Source organism: Prionailurus viverrinus, chromosome A3 (genome assembly GCF_022837055.1).
Source record: "Prionailurus viverrinus isolate Anna chromosome A3, UM_Priviv_1.0, whole genome shotgun sequence".
Lineage (NCBI taxonomy): Eukaryota > Metazoa > Chordata > Mammalia > Carnivora > Felidae > Prionailurus > Prionailurus viverrinus.
In genome coordinates, this window is record NC_062563.1 from 8,557,305 (window position 1) to 8,571,984 (window position 14,680).

The 14,680-nt window shown below is 45.7% G+C and overlaps 1 long non-coding RNA gene across 1 annotated transcript; it reads right to left on the reverse strand.

Annotated features, from left to right (window-relative positions):
- Nucleotides 1-10,972: 10,972 nt before the first annotated feature.
- LOC125162936 (uncharacterized) lies at nucleotides 10,973-14,048 on the reverse strand. Its single transcript, XR_007151216.1, has 3 exons — nucleotides 13,749-14,048; nucleotides 11,508-11,718; nucleotides 10,973-11,325 (listed from the first exon to the last, which is right to left on the reverse strand). It is a non-coding gene; the product is annotated as an uncharacterized LOC125162936 (long non-coding RNA).
- Nucleotides 14,049-14,680: the final 632 nt, after the last annotated feature.

Genomic DNA, 14,680 nt, shown 5'->3' on the forward strand with positions numbered 1-14,680 from the left:
AAATTAGATCAAAGAGGTACCTCAGTATAAACGTACGAAGTTAACCCTCCCGGGGGAGGGGCGGGGTAAGAGACTGTCCTATTCTTAGCCAAAACGAACTTGGAGTCGCTCAGAGTCAAGGGCCATGATGGATATAACAACCACAAGTGGTTCAGAAAAAAATTATTGGGGTGTGTGTGTGGAGAGAGAGAAAGAGAGGGCACTCAGACAATCAAGCAAAATGTGTTAAAAGCTGGGGACAGAGAAGGTCTATGAACAGTAAACATTTAGTTAAAATGTGGAAATATACCTCGTGATTCATCAAGCTTAAGGATTCCAAACACACACACACAAACACACACGTGTGCACACACACACAGGCACACGCGCACGCACACCGACCACATATCAAAATTCATTCCTCATTCCAATAAAAGGAAGAGTTCCTGTTGGCACCCAAGACAATTCAACAGTCACAATGTCAAGTCCATCAATCCTTGAACATTTTCATAAATTCTCCCAGATTAGGGGGTTTCCAGGAAGCTGCCAGATGGCACAGCCACACCCCAACGGGTTCCCAGGACTTACGAAATTTACGAAAAAAAAAAAAGCCACCAAGTCACACTGAAGCACACACAACCTTTTGAAAACAGAAATCAGGCTTGCCACTCCCATCCCTAAAGCTTCCCAAAGGTGTCCGTGGCCCCTTAGCATGGAGTCCAAACTTTTACCCTGGCTCACAAAACCCTGCGGGCATTCGGTCTTTGTTTATCTGTTGGATTTCATCTCCAAGACTGATAGTAGTCTGCTTTCTGGTTCTTGGACACACCAAGCTTCGTACTTACCGCAGGGCCTTTGTACCTGCTGTTCTCTCTCTCTTGAAAAGCTCTCGTCTGGTGCTTCACATAACTGCCTGCAGCTGCTCATTTAAGTCTCAACTCAACGGCCATCCAGCTCATTCTGCTTATTTTTTTTTCATAGAAATGACCACTAGGTGGAATTTTTTGTAACTTGGATTGTTTCTGCTAAACAAATACAGTGCAGAAACCTCATCGGAAAGTTTCCCTGGCTGTTCAGGCTCTGGGTATTTCTTCCCCTTCTGCACTGAGGAGCATGTGTTGTGTGGCTCAAACTCTTGCTTCTGTGGGGTGATGTCCAACTCTCGTCCTTAGAGAGCCTCTCCCTCACTGCTTCCCTCCTTTCCTTGCTTTATTTTTGTTCATGGCGCTGGTTACTATCTGATCACACTCACATGCACTGTATGTGTATTTGATACGTATGAATATATATTATATATATATGAATTTGACAAATGAAATGTATATATTTCTGCTTATCATTCCAACTCCCGCCCCCCCCCAGCCCCCAATAGATTGTAAACTTCATGAGAGCAAGGAATTTATAGATATTTGATCACCACTGTGCCCCCGCATGTAAATCCAAGCCCGGAACCCAATCAATGCTCCAGAAATATTTCTTGAATGAGTCGGTGAACAAATGAATGGGAATGCATGTGGAGTTGGTGCTCCATAAATGAATGTTGGGGAAAAAAAAATAAAACTAGAAGGTTTCAGCTACTGGAGTTCAAGACTTCCTACAAACCACGGTAACCAAGACAACACCTCATTGCTGTGAGGATCAATAGAGAGAGATCAATGGAACATCTAGAAATATACCCACACAAATATGATCAGTTGATTTTATAAAAAGGTGCCAAGTTAATTAATGGCAAAAATGGTCCTCTTTTCCACAAATGATGCTAGAACAATCAGATATCTATACGCAAAAATCATGAACCTTGGCCATTTCCTCACAGTATACAGGAAATACTAATTTGAAATGGGCCATAGAGCTAACAGACCTAGATAAACTTGTAAAACTCCTAGAAGAAGGCAGGCCAAAAATCTTTGTGACTTTGAGTCAGGCACATATTTCTTAAGATACACAATCATTCACATAAAGGAGAAAATGGATAAATTAGATCTCATAAAATTAAAAATGCGTGATTTTCAAAAGACACTGTTAAGAAGATGAACAAGCAGGGGTTCCAGGCTGGCTCAGTCCGTAGGGCATGTAAGTCTTGATCCAAGGGTCATGAGTTCAAGCTCCAAGCTAAACTCATGGAGCCGAAAGAAAGAAAGAAAGAAAGAAAGAAAGAGGGAGGGAGGGAGGGAAGGAAGGAGGAAAGGAAAGAAGGGAGGGAGGAAGGAAAGAAGGAAGGAAGAAGAAAGGGAAGGAAGGAAGGAAAGAAGGAAGGAAAAAGGAAGGAAGGAAGGAAGGAAGGAAGGATGCAAGGAAGGAAGGAGATGAGCAAGCCAAGTCAAAAATTGGGAAAATATTTGCAAAGCATATCTCTGATGGAAGACTCGTGTCAGGAATATAGAGAGAAATCTATAGGACACAGTAAGAAGACAAATATTTTTTTTAAATAGGAAAAATATTTAAACAGACACTTCACGAAAGGAGATAATAAGGATATCAAATAATGGGGCACCTGGATGGCTCTGTCAGTTAAGCTTCTGACTCTTGATTTTGACTCAGGTCATAATCCCCCAGGACCGTGGAATCGAGTCCCGGGTCAGGCTCCACGATGAGCATGGAGCCTGCTTAAGATTCCCTCTCTCTCTCTCTCTCTCTCTCTCTCTCTCTCTCTCTTCTCTCTCCCCTCCCACCTCCGTCTCCCTCTGCCTCTCTCCTGCACTGGCGCACTCACTCTCTCTAAAAAGAAAAAAAGAATAACAAATAAAGACACACAGATGCTCAGTATCATCAGCTGTTAGGGAAATGCCCATTAAAACCACGATGAGCTATTACCACAGACCCACTAGAATGGCTAAAGTTTTAAAAATTGATAATGCCAGCTGCTGGCAAGGATGTGGAGCAATTGCAACTGTTGTACAATGCTGGTGAGGATGCAACGCGGCACAGCCACTTGGCCAAACAATTTAGTGTCTCTTATAAAGTGAAACATTTAGCATACGACCCAACAATCCCATTCCGAGGCGCTACCCAGGAGCAACATAAGGGAAGGAATTACTAATATGCTTCAGGAACGTGGGTGAATCCCAAAGACATGTTCAGGGAAAATAGTGCATGATTCTGCATATATGAAATTCTAGAAAAGGCAAAACTCTAGAGACAAAATGCAAATCAGTAATTGTCATCGTTGTAGTCATGGTTGCGTGGCGGTATCCGTTTGGCAGAATTCTAAAGAAGACAACCTCGGTCAGTTGTGTTGTAGGTAAATTATACCTCAATAAAATACATTGCATGTCGGATGAAAACAAAACTGCGCTTTTGTCAAAGATGGTATTTCTTCACTTTCCACCACCTAAAAAGTGCCGGCCTCGGCAACTGTGGCCTGTCTGTGCTGACATTCCTGTTGAGCTGTTGGGTCACCATAACCTCCACCAGTGTTGCCGGAGGACAAATAATGATGACTAACATTCATGCCTTGGCTTAGTGCCTTATCTCAGCCTCCTCCTCCATAAAATAGGATCATAATAGTGTCTGCCTCCTAGGATTGTCTGGAGGAGGGGGGAGGAAGTAACACACAGTAAGCACGATATGGTTGACGCTCAGTAAATATTAGCCAGCACTGTGCTAATTATAGGTTAGGCATTTAGTAAGTGCGTGGCTCTGTGCTAACCTTTTTTGGAGACATTATTCCATCCCATACCCCTCAAGGCAGGGCTTCTGGTTCGCCACCCCCCCGCCCACCGCTCGGAGATGAGGAGGGTAGGGATCACTGTTGGTGAATGGTTAGAGTCAGGATTCCAATCCACAACTGCCTGATGACATGCTCAGAAGAGCTTATAAGAACCCAGGTCTGATGTCACTGTTCTCTCCTTCCTCTTCTCTGTTCTATTCTTGACCTGTCAGGGAGTCATTTCCTGTATCCATTGGATCCTTCAGTCGCCCTTCTGCCCACTGAGTCCTCCAATCACTTCTTTGCACATCCTTTATCAGTGTCTTGCTAAAACAGTATCACATCAGTTAATAAGCACTAATGGTCCTCTTTCCGGAGAGACCTTCCCTGACACTCTGTCTCTCCATTCAGTGCTCTGTTCTTCCGGGCACCCTCCCTGGCATTGTATCGTTGTCATTTTTGCTGACTCTCAACACATACGCACATACACACACAACTCCCACATCCCTATCCTCACCCACCACCCCAACCCCACATCGTATGGAAGCTCCCTTTAAGCAGGGACTTGGATCTATGTGGGGTGGTTTTAGCTTTATTTTCCCCCCACCACTGTATGGCTAGGACCTAGACTGTTCACAGGGACCTGATATAATCATAAAGTTTTAGAAGGAACTTGCAAGGTCATCCTCCAACACTTGCATTTGTAGAGATGGGGAAATCCAAGAGAGGTTGAATGACTTCCCTGAGGTCACACAGCTGGTTGGGGCAAAGCCAGAGGGCAAGCATTCAATTCCTTTGGGTCCCCATCAAGTAATGGTTCTGCTACTGTATAATGCCCTTCACTTCCAGGTCTAAGAAAGTAAGAGGCACAAGACACAATTTAATCATTTTGAAATTCATTTTAATGTCACCTAGTGGGGCTGGTAGGGAGGGGTCTGGGGGCATGTGGCCTAAGCCTCGTGTTGACCTTCTGACGCCATCTCTAAGAAGACTGCAGGCCTTCCAGGGAAGAAGTCTCCTCCGTAGATCACGCTGCCTGTATTTCATTTTAAGGTAATTTGTCTTATAAATCTTATGACCCTCTGCGAAGCACTATATCTTTATAGTGACCAGTAATTTGTGTGTGTTCAAGCTCTTATTTTGTTCAATGTAAACGCTGAAAACATTCCGTAATCTTTGGTGATTCTTCACTTTTATATCTTGGGATGCTAGAAGCCTCACTGATTAGGTATGACGTGGGCCTCTCCCAGCTTCTGTGTGGTCCTGGGCCCGGTCCCTGTTTAGTGTCCACATTCTGCGAGATAGATCCCCATCCTACTCACCCCCTGGGAGCACACAGCTCTCTGGGAGACTGGGAGAGGAAGACAGTCTTCTCAGGCACAAGCTCTAACAGGAGGTAATGGTTATGCAACCAGCTTACAAAACTTTCCTTTTGCATTTCTAGACAGCTCAGCTCTGTCCCTGGTTGCGTGCTGTTCTGTCGATGACTTGGCATGGAGCACTATCTCTACGAGAAAAACAAGTCAAGGGCTTATGATGGTGAAATCACCGCTCACTCAGTGGGCAGCCATGGGAAACGGGTACCTGGTTAGACCCAAGCCACAGGATTACGGGGCAGCATCCCACGTGCCAGAGCATTACCCTGAGGCTCATTAAGGACAGATATCTGGGAGTATGCATTGGTCATAAACTTAAAATATAAGTGAGTAGCCATCTCAAAGGGAGGGGGTGGGGAAGAACTATGAGCCAACCAGTGACTCAACGGGTGAGTTTGCACTTCTGTATCAAAACTAATTATTATTTTTTTATTAGGAAATTTATTGCCAAATTGGTTTCCATACAACACCCAGTGCTCATCCCAACAGGTGCCCTCCTCAATGCCCCTCACCCACCCACCCCTCCCTCCCACCCCCCATCAACCCTCAGTTTGTTCTCAGTTTTTAGGAGTCTCTTATGTTTTGGCTCCCTCCCTCTCTAACCACTTTTTTTCCTTCCCCTCCCCCATGGTCTTCTGTTAAGTTTCTCAGGATCCACACAGGAGTGAAAACATATGGAATCTGTCCTTCTCTGTATGACTTATTTCACTTAGCATAACATTCTCCAGTTCCATCCACGTTGCTACAAAAGGCCATATTTCATTCTTTCTCATTGCCACGTAGTACTCCGTTGTGTATATAAACCACAGTTTCTTTATCCATTCATCAGTTGATGGACATTTAGGCTCTTTCCGTAATTTGGCTATTGTTGAGAGTGCTGCTATAAACATTGGGGTACAAGTGCCCCTATGCATCAGTACTCCTGTATCCCTCGGTCAAAACTAATTATTAAGAGCACCTGGGTGGCTTAGCTGGTTGAGTGTTGGACACCTGATTTCAGCTCAGGTCATGATCTCATGGTTTGTGAGTTCGAGCCCCGTGTCAGTGTCTATGCTGATGGTGCAGAGCCTGCTTGGGATTCTCTCTTTCTCCTTCTCTCTGCACCTCCATTCCTCGCTCTCTCTCTCTCTCAAAATAAATAAAGAACCTAATTATTAAAGAAATGCTTGGAACTCATCACAGATACCAACATTCAATAGCATTGACTGATCCTAACTTAGTCCATAAGTGGCTATTCAACAGCAATTAGAAAACCTTTTCACTTCCCCTTGGAAAACTCATCTGCAATTGCAGCAGACCAATTATTTAAATTAAAAGTCTAACCTTGAGCATAGATGAGAGTAAGCACTTGATTCTAGGATGAGTGGATTTTCTCTCTTGCAAAGTTTGGTCATGAACCCAGATCGGTATTTACCTATGGATTTAGAGTTCGCACCAGCAAAAGGATGATTTAATAGCCAAGACTACTCTAGTTGCAAGTGACAACAACATAACACGATCTGGTTTTAGAATTAAAAAGGGAATTATCATCTTATGTAACTGAAGCATCCAAATTTATGGTTGACATCAGGCATAGCTGGATCCGGGTGTAAATGCAGTTAGCAGGAATACGTCATTCTCCATTTCTTGGCTCTTTTTTCCTTTTTGTTGGCAATATTCTCAGGTATACTCTCTCCATGTGACTGTAGCAAAGCAGTCATCTGTAGCTTCAGGCTGAGATGATCCTCACGGATTATGAGTCCAAGGGAAACACACACACACACGCGCACACACACACAGAGTTTTCCCAATAGCCCTAATGAAAGTCCCAGGTAAGAATTCCACTGACTAGTCTTGGGTATATAGCCAACCCAGAATACATTCTCTCTTAGTTGGCCACCTTATGTGTATTCAGTTGTTTCAACTATTACAAACCAGGCTGCCGTGATAATTCTCCAGGTTTCCCTCAACATTCATGTTAGATCACTCTGGAATACAGAGGTGGCTATTACTTTGAATACAGGGTGCAATCGTTGGCTTACAGTTAGGTGCCAAGGTTTAAGGGGGAAAAAATGAATTAGTACACCGTGTTTACCCACTAAGAAGCAAGAGGGCTCCCCCCGCCCCCCACCGCTAAGGCAAGAGCAGGCGGGCCTCCCACGCAGGCTCTTCGAGAGAATCCGCAAAGCACCCTCAGCACGAACCTTACTGTTTTTCTCCCTCTCCCGTTACTACCCCTGGCCGAGCTTGGGACGCAGAGTTGGAGTCCTGTAAGTTCAATGTGCGTAACGATCTAACTCCTGTGCATTGGTAAGAAAATATGAGAGGAGAAGGAAAAAAGAGAAAAGGCTTGAGTGAACTCTGAAGCACCCCCCGGCCCCCCAGCACGGGGCCTCATTTGGTAGAAGGGACCAAATCCGTGTCCTAGGCACTCCCCTCCCCCCCTCCTCCCCCCACCATCCCAGCTGGTGGGAGGGGGACCCTCCCTGAGCTGTGTTGAGAGTGTGGACAGATAAGGGTCCTCAGCCAAGAACAGTGAGTCAAAAGGACCTTTCACCCTGACCTTCTTTCTTTACAAGGAAATCTTCCCTGACATGGGTGCTCTACCTTCATAAATCACAGGCCAGGAGCTCAGGCCTTGAGAAAAATCTTAACACTGACTAACATGACCAACAATACCAATTTTCTTGGAACCTAAAAAAGAAAAAGAAATTTATTTATGGGTTCCCATTTTTATTCCTGGCCCCCCCCCCCTTCCACTTCCCCTTACGTGAATTTTTGTAAACGATAACAAATAAAACTTTCAAAAAACGGAGAGGGAAGGATTTCTCGAGATCCTGCCCGGTCTTTTTTTTTTTCTCTCTTTCTTTCTTTCTTTTTTACGTCTGCAAGAGTCAGAATAGCATTTCAGTGTTAGGATAGTCATCCAAACCAAATCCCACATCTTTCCATCCTGAGTCAGATGCAGGCTGGACACCTGCCCTCATTCTGGTTATAGGCCTTCTGACCCAGCTCAAGACATGCGATTAAAAATTGCTGTGGAATTTGAACTCACAGACATTCGTCCTGACTCAGCCACTCTGAACTCTGCTGTGCCATAAAAACCTGGGCATTTCCTCCTCTCACTTCCCCAGAATCTGCCCGGGAGTGTCCAGGGAAAGGCTGTCACGAACGGACTGGCAATGAAAGTAATTGAATAAACGGAGAGCACGTCTATTTCTGGAATTAGGCTTGTGAGATAGTAGAGAAATCAAATGGGATAAGGGGCAGGGAGAAGCCTGGTGAATCCAATATTCCCGTGTCCACCTACTTAAATTCCACTCCTCCGGGACTCATCGTCACTAACAATGGCCCTTTTAGCTTCGGAACACGGAATGACTAACCTTTTTCTAGCCTGTCAGTGGGAACTACCACCGTAGACTGGTAAGTATTTCCGTACAAAATTCACTTGGAAAGGATATTGTTTCAAGCCTGGACAAAGCTCATATTGTCGTGTTCAGTCCCAGTTATTTCAGGCAAGGAAGGGGGATTTCCACTGCTCCCTGTAATCAGTCGTGAGCACTCCCCTCTGAGTAACCACTTCCTTGTAATCTGTCAGAGCCCGAGATATTTAAAAGGGGGAAAAAAAAAACACCCTGATATTATGCATCAAATTCCTAGCCAAGCAAGCCAGTGTGAGAACACATCAATGAGCTTATGCAGGAGCAAAGATGTGACCTCACTCCGTGGAGGGAAAGAGCTGGTTCTGAAGGGTTTCCCAAGAGTTGATTCTAAAAGGAAGGAATGAAATGGGTCAACGCAGGCTCTCCGGTGGAATGGAAAACTAGAGGCGCCTGGGTGGCTCAGTAGGTTGAGCGTCTGACTCTTGATTTCAGCTCAGGTCGTGATCTCAGTTTGTAGGCTCGGACCCTGCGTCCGGCTCTGCATTGACAGCGCGGAGCCTGCTTGGGATTCTCTGTCTCGCTCTCTCTCTGCCCCCCCCCCAAAATAAATAAATAAACATCAAGAAAAAAATACAAACCTAGCAGCCCCTCAATGTCAACGTCAATGGTGATGGGAGCACTTGTTTATAGCCCACCTGCCGTGTGCCGGGCACTGGTTCACCTGAACCGTTATTCCGCTGGTCTCATTTGCAAGTGGATGGTGTCTAAGGGTTCTTTTTTTTTTTTTTAGAGTCAGTTAATGTACGCGAAATACATAATAGTACAGGTGGCAACAGATATGGCAAAAATCCAAAGTAATACAATTGAGAGACGGTGCACCAGACAATGCCGTTTCTCAAAATAAAATAAACCCCAAACCAAAACAAACAAAAACACCACCGCAACAAAGTGAAAAAGCAAAAAAAAATTACCGTGTGTTAAACAGTAATTGGGTGCCAGGCACCGTACTGAGTTTCTTAAAAACATTATTAACTCGGTCCGCCTGGGTGGCTCAGTCGGTGAAGCGGCTGACTTCGGCTCAGGGCACGATCTCCCGGTCCGTGGGTTCGAGTCCCGCGTCGGGCTCTGGGCTGACGGGCTCGGAGCCTGGAGCCTGCTTCGGATTCTGTGTCTCCCTCTCTCTCTGCCCCTCCCCCCTCGCACTCTGTCTCTGTCTCAGTCTCAAAAAAAAAAAAAATAGACATTAAAAAAAAAAAACATTAACTCAAATCCTCACAAAAGCCCTATGAATTAGGAAATATCGTGATTCCCGTTTTATGGATGAGGAAGCCGAGGTTTAGTAACGCTACGTAATTGGCTCAGGGTCACGTGGCTCGAGTGGCAGAGCTAGAATCTGACCCCACTCCCACCAGCTGCCAAACTCCCACTAGTTAATTGTGACATTAGGGCTACTGTGCCAAGCACCGTGCTGGGTCATCAGCACGACAGCACTCACTCCTCTGGGCAAAGGAAATGCCACAGGTCGCTGGGAGAGGAGCTGCTTCCTGCTCCTGCAGAAAGAGAACATCACCATCAAGACCTCACCATCCCTGGGTCCAACTTGTAAGCTAAACAACGTATCCTTGGAGTGACAGATGGCGGCTTAGTCACCCTGGCTCGGCCCTTCTCCCTTTTTCTATAAGCCAGCTATGTCTCGTGGGTGGCTTGGAGCATGACCTCAGAACACACAGGCTGTTACGTAACCTGCCGTAACCGGGCACTGCGTGCAAGGCCGTCAGTGGCCCTCCAGATCCCCGCCAGACGGGCAGAACACCTTCTCCGGCTCTTTTGGGTCTACGGCTAACAGCTCCCAGCCAAGTTCATGCTCAGAGTTGCCCTCGGCACAACAGGAGCCATGCGTCTCGGGGACAGCTCCTCGCCCTTGATGTGGTCAGCCCACGGCCAGTAACCGACTGTCCCAGGGTGAAAGGCCAGCCCCCTCTGCCTGCGGGTGAGGCCAGCGCCGTGCGGTCAGGCTGAATCTGCACTTAGTTTCTTCCCTGCCCTTTTCTGCTTCCCTCACTCCCCGTCTCCTGGCTGCTTTCCCTGGCGCACCCATGGGCACCCAGTCCTCATCCCTCCTCCCGCTCTTAGAGGCCCTGCCAGACAGGACAGTGGCTATGCGCCGAGGCATAGGCACTGGGACGCGTATTAAATAGGACGAACTTCGGGAACTCGTGCTTTTGGAGGAAACATTTACACAAACCCAGATACCATGGGAGAAGAACCTCAGGAAAACCTGCTTTCTTTTCTCTCCCCCTGTTCTTACCGCTGCTATGTGCTCAGGCCTGTGCTAAACATGATACAGGCATGGTTCTATTTGATTCTGAGAACAAATTCGTAAGGTAGACCCTCCAGTTACCCGCTTTTGGGAGTCGGTAAGAGTGATATTCAAAAAGTCAATTTGCTTGCCTTGGGTTACACTGCCCGGCGGGCGTAGAAACGGCCTTTGAGCCCACATCTCCAGAACCTCCTCGTTTGTTTTGTTTTGTTTTGTTTTGTTTACACCGCCTCTTTCCCACTGCTCTAGATCAGGGGTCAGCAAACCAAGCTTCCTGAGCACTGTCTTTGCCAATAAAGTTTTATTGAAACACAGCCACGCGTATTATTTACATATCATCTATGACTGCTTTCAGCCAACAAAGGCAGAGTAGAGCAGGTGACACAGAGCCGGGAGGGCCACACGGCCGAGAACATTTATGATCCATGCTTCTCACGGAAAAAGTTGGCCGACCCCCCCTCTAAATGATGGGCTTTTTGGTGGTGCTGGTGTTTAGCCTCAGAGGAAATGTGCATTCTCTTCCCTTCAAATCACGGTTCTCCATTCAACTGTGATTTATCACAGACACTGTGTATACTCATTCACCTCCTGGGGAAGGGCCAATCTTACCCATTCTAGTAGGTTCTCATGCAACACCCTCTGGAGAAAAAAAAAAAAATCCCATTATCTAATTGACCTGCGCTCCCTTACTGGCTTACCCACTTACTCTTTTAAAGGAATTCTATCATTTCCTTGACAGATTATTCTTATAAAGAACCACGGGGAAGTTTCCTCTTGAGATTTCACTCTGGAATTCTCATTGTTCAAGTAGATCCCATTACCTTTTGAACTCCTGCCCCTCTCCCAGAAGCTCCTCTCCTCGTCTTTTATTTCCTGAATTTCCATGCTTGGAAATGGTGATCACCTCCTTCCAGGGGTTTCTGCAACATGGCTTTCGGACTTGGAGCGCTTTTCATCTTTTCCCATAAGTCAGTCACTTCTTAATTATGTTTTGCTGCCCAGTCTTTGAACTGTCTCCAATCTGTTTGCATTCTGGGAGGATTAAAATGCAATGAGTGCCATGGGACTGATTGAGAGGAAATACACCCCATCCGTTCAGTTTCAAATGGTGAGTAGAATTTGAGCCCAACATATTGTATGCTCCTCCTTCTGAAGGCCTCTTCCAGTTATCAGAATTTTCTAGAAGTGTTATTATTTTTTTTTAATTTTTTTTTCAACGTTTATTTATTTTTGGGACAGAGAGAGACAGAGCATGAACGGGGGAGGGGCAGAGAGAGAGGGAGGCACAGAATCGGAAACAGGCTCCAGGCTCCGAGCCATCAGCCCAGAGCCCGACGCGGGGCTCGAACTCCCGGACCGCGAGATCGTGACCTGGCTGAAGTCGGACGCTTAACCGACTGCGCCACCCAGGCGCCCCTCTAGAAGTGTTATTGTGAGCTCAAACCAGCTCTGTTTGCTCTTTAATACCACAAGACTCCCGATTTTTAGATGTAAACTCTTACACCAAATAGAATGGGGACAACCTTTCTGCAAAGCAAGTTCATCAGGCACATGGAGGATGATTTTCAAGTGTATACCCTATGGGGCGCCGGGGTGGCTCAGTCGGTTGAGCAGCCGACTTCGGCTCAGGTCATGATCTTGCGCTCCGTGAGTTCGAGCCCCGCGTCGGGCTCTGTGCTGACAGCTCAGAGCCTGGAGCCTGTTTCCGATTCTGTGTCTCCCTCTCTCTCTGACCCTCCCCCGTTCATGCTCTGTCTCTCTCTCTGTCTCAAAAATAAATAAACATTAAAAATAAATTTAAAAAAAAAGTGTATACCCTTTGATTCAGTCTCCCACCTCTAGAATGAACCTCAAGCCTTAGCATCTAATGGAATAGTCAGAGATGCAGAGGTAAGGAACAGAAAAAAAAAGGGGAAGAATCCACTTTAATATAAAGGCGTGGCTAAAAATTGTATGCCTTTCTGAAGGAATGTATTCTGGGCCTAAAAATCATGTGTTTGAAGAACTTTTGATAATATTGTAAAATGTTTGTGAAGCAATGTTAAGTAACAAACTATACAGTGAATAATACCACATTTTAAAAACACATATATCTGTCTGTGTGTATATATATTACATATATTTTACAAATCCTTACTAAACAGATTAACTTTTTATTGTTTTGTTTATTGCTATGTGCCCAGAACCCAGACCAAGGTTTCCCAGTCATGGCCCTACTGACACGGGGGCTGGATCATTCTCTGTCGTGGGGGTTGTCCTGTGAATTACAGAATGTTTTGCAGCATCCCTGACCTCTACTCACTAGGTGCTGGGGGTACCCCTCTCCCCACCCAGTTATGACAACCAAAATGTCTCCAGATATTGCCAAATGTCCCTTGGGTGACAAAATTGCCCCTGATCAAGAACCACTCGCCTGGAATATCTAATAGGTGTTTGAAAACATTGCTGAATAATTCGATGAATTAGGAGAGACACGTGGAAATTTTAGCAGTTATCTCTTGTTAATATCATTATTTTCTTTTTGGTACCACACTGTGTTTTCCTAAGTTTTCTACTAAAACATGTGCAAAGTCCTGTTTATAATCCCTCAGCCACAATTGCAAAATCCACAGTTTGTTTGATGGCAAATCTGGACTCCTCTGAATGTATATGAGGGCTTTTAACGATCTCAGGTGATGTAAATATTCATACATTTCTCAGAAGTATTAAACTGTTGATTTGATGTTCAGCATAAATAAAACACTTCTAAACTATGAAAAAAAAAAAAAAAAAACCTGACGTGCAAAATGCCTCTGGCCCTTAGGTTCTAAGACAGGATTGTGGGCCTGTGTTACTTTTACAATCGGCAAACAAACAGAAACATACGAAAACGGTCATAATACTCCTCTACTCAACAGGATAAGATGTGTTAAGACAGTTTTTGCTTTGGGTTTTGGTTTTTTTGAGAGAAAGAAAGGGTGCAAATGAGCCAGGGGCAGAGGGAGGGAGAGAGAATCCCAGGAGGGGCAGATGGGGAGAGGGAGAGAGAGAGAGAGGAAGAAGGAAGCGGGGCTCGAGCTCACCTGATCCAGGGCTGGCACTCATGAACCGTGAGACCACGACCTGAGCCAAAGTCAGATGCTTGGCGATCGAGCCACCCAGGCGTCCAAGGAGGTATTATTAAGTAAACACTCAACCAAAAAGTTCTCTCTGAAAACTAAATTACAGGAAAAAAAAAAAAAAAAAAGGTATGGGTAGTCGTCCTAATCTTATTTTACAGATGACGAAATAGGTGCTCGGAAGGTTTTGAACCAGAAGTCCCACAGCTGGAGCATGCTGGTGTTGGACGTAGATCTCAGGTGTTGATGACCACAGCTCACCCATCTGAGCCCCACACATGACTGCCTTCTTGTTTCTGGACTCCAGGCACAGCGCCTGGCAGGGACAGGCATCTATGATGTCACAGGGCTGAACGAACGAGCACTTTCTTGGCGTGAGGTTAATTTCATAGAAGGCCAAGGTCATCTGAATTCCATCTTAAACAGGAAAGAAAGCAAGGTGCAGCTTGGCAGGGGCTAGATAAGAGCTGAGGCCACTGATGTATGTTCAGTTGCAGCCTGGAAACCATCACGGGGGATGACATAAACCACCGTCCGCGTACGAAGCTTTATAGGTTGTATGGACACGGGCTCCGGAGCCAGACCCCTTGGGTTCCGATCCACGTTCACCATTCATTAGTTGCAAGGTAATTAAAGGCTCTGTGCCTCAACATTCTCATTTGAAAGATGGGAACCATAATAAGACCTCCATCCCAGGTCTGCTATGAGGACCAGGCGAGTTAATACAGAAAGAGTCTTTGGAAGGGTATCTGGCCCACGCTAAATGCCCATTAAATATCCTCCCCGCCTTTCCCCAGTACATCTTTTTTTTTTTTTTAATGTTTATTTCTTTTTGAGAGAGAGCGAGCGCAGGAGGGACAGAGGGAGAGAGAGACAGAGGATCCGAAGGGGCTCTG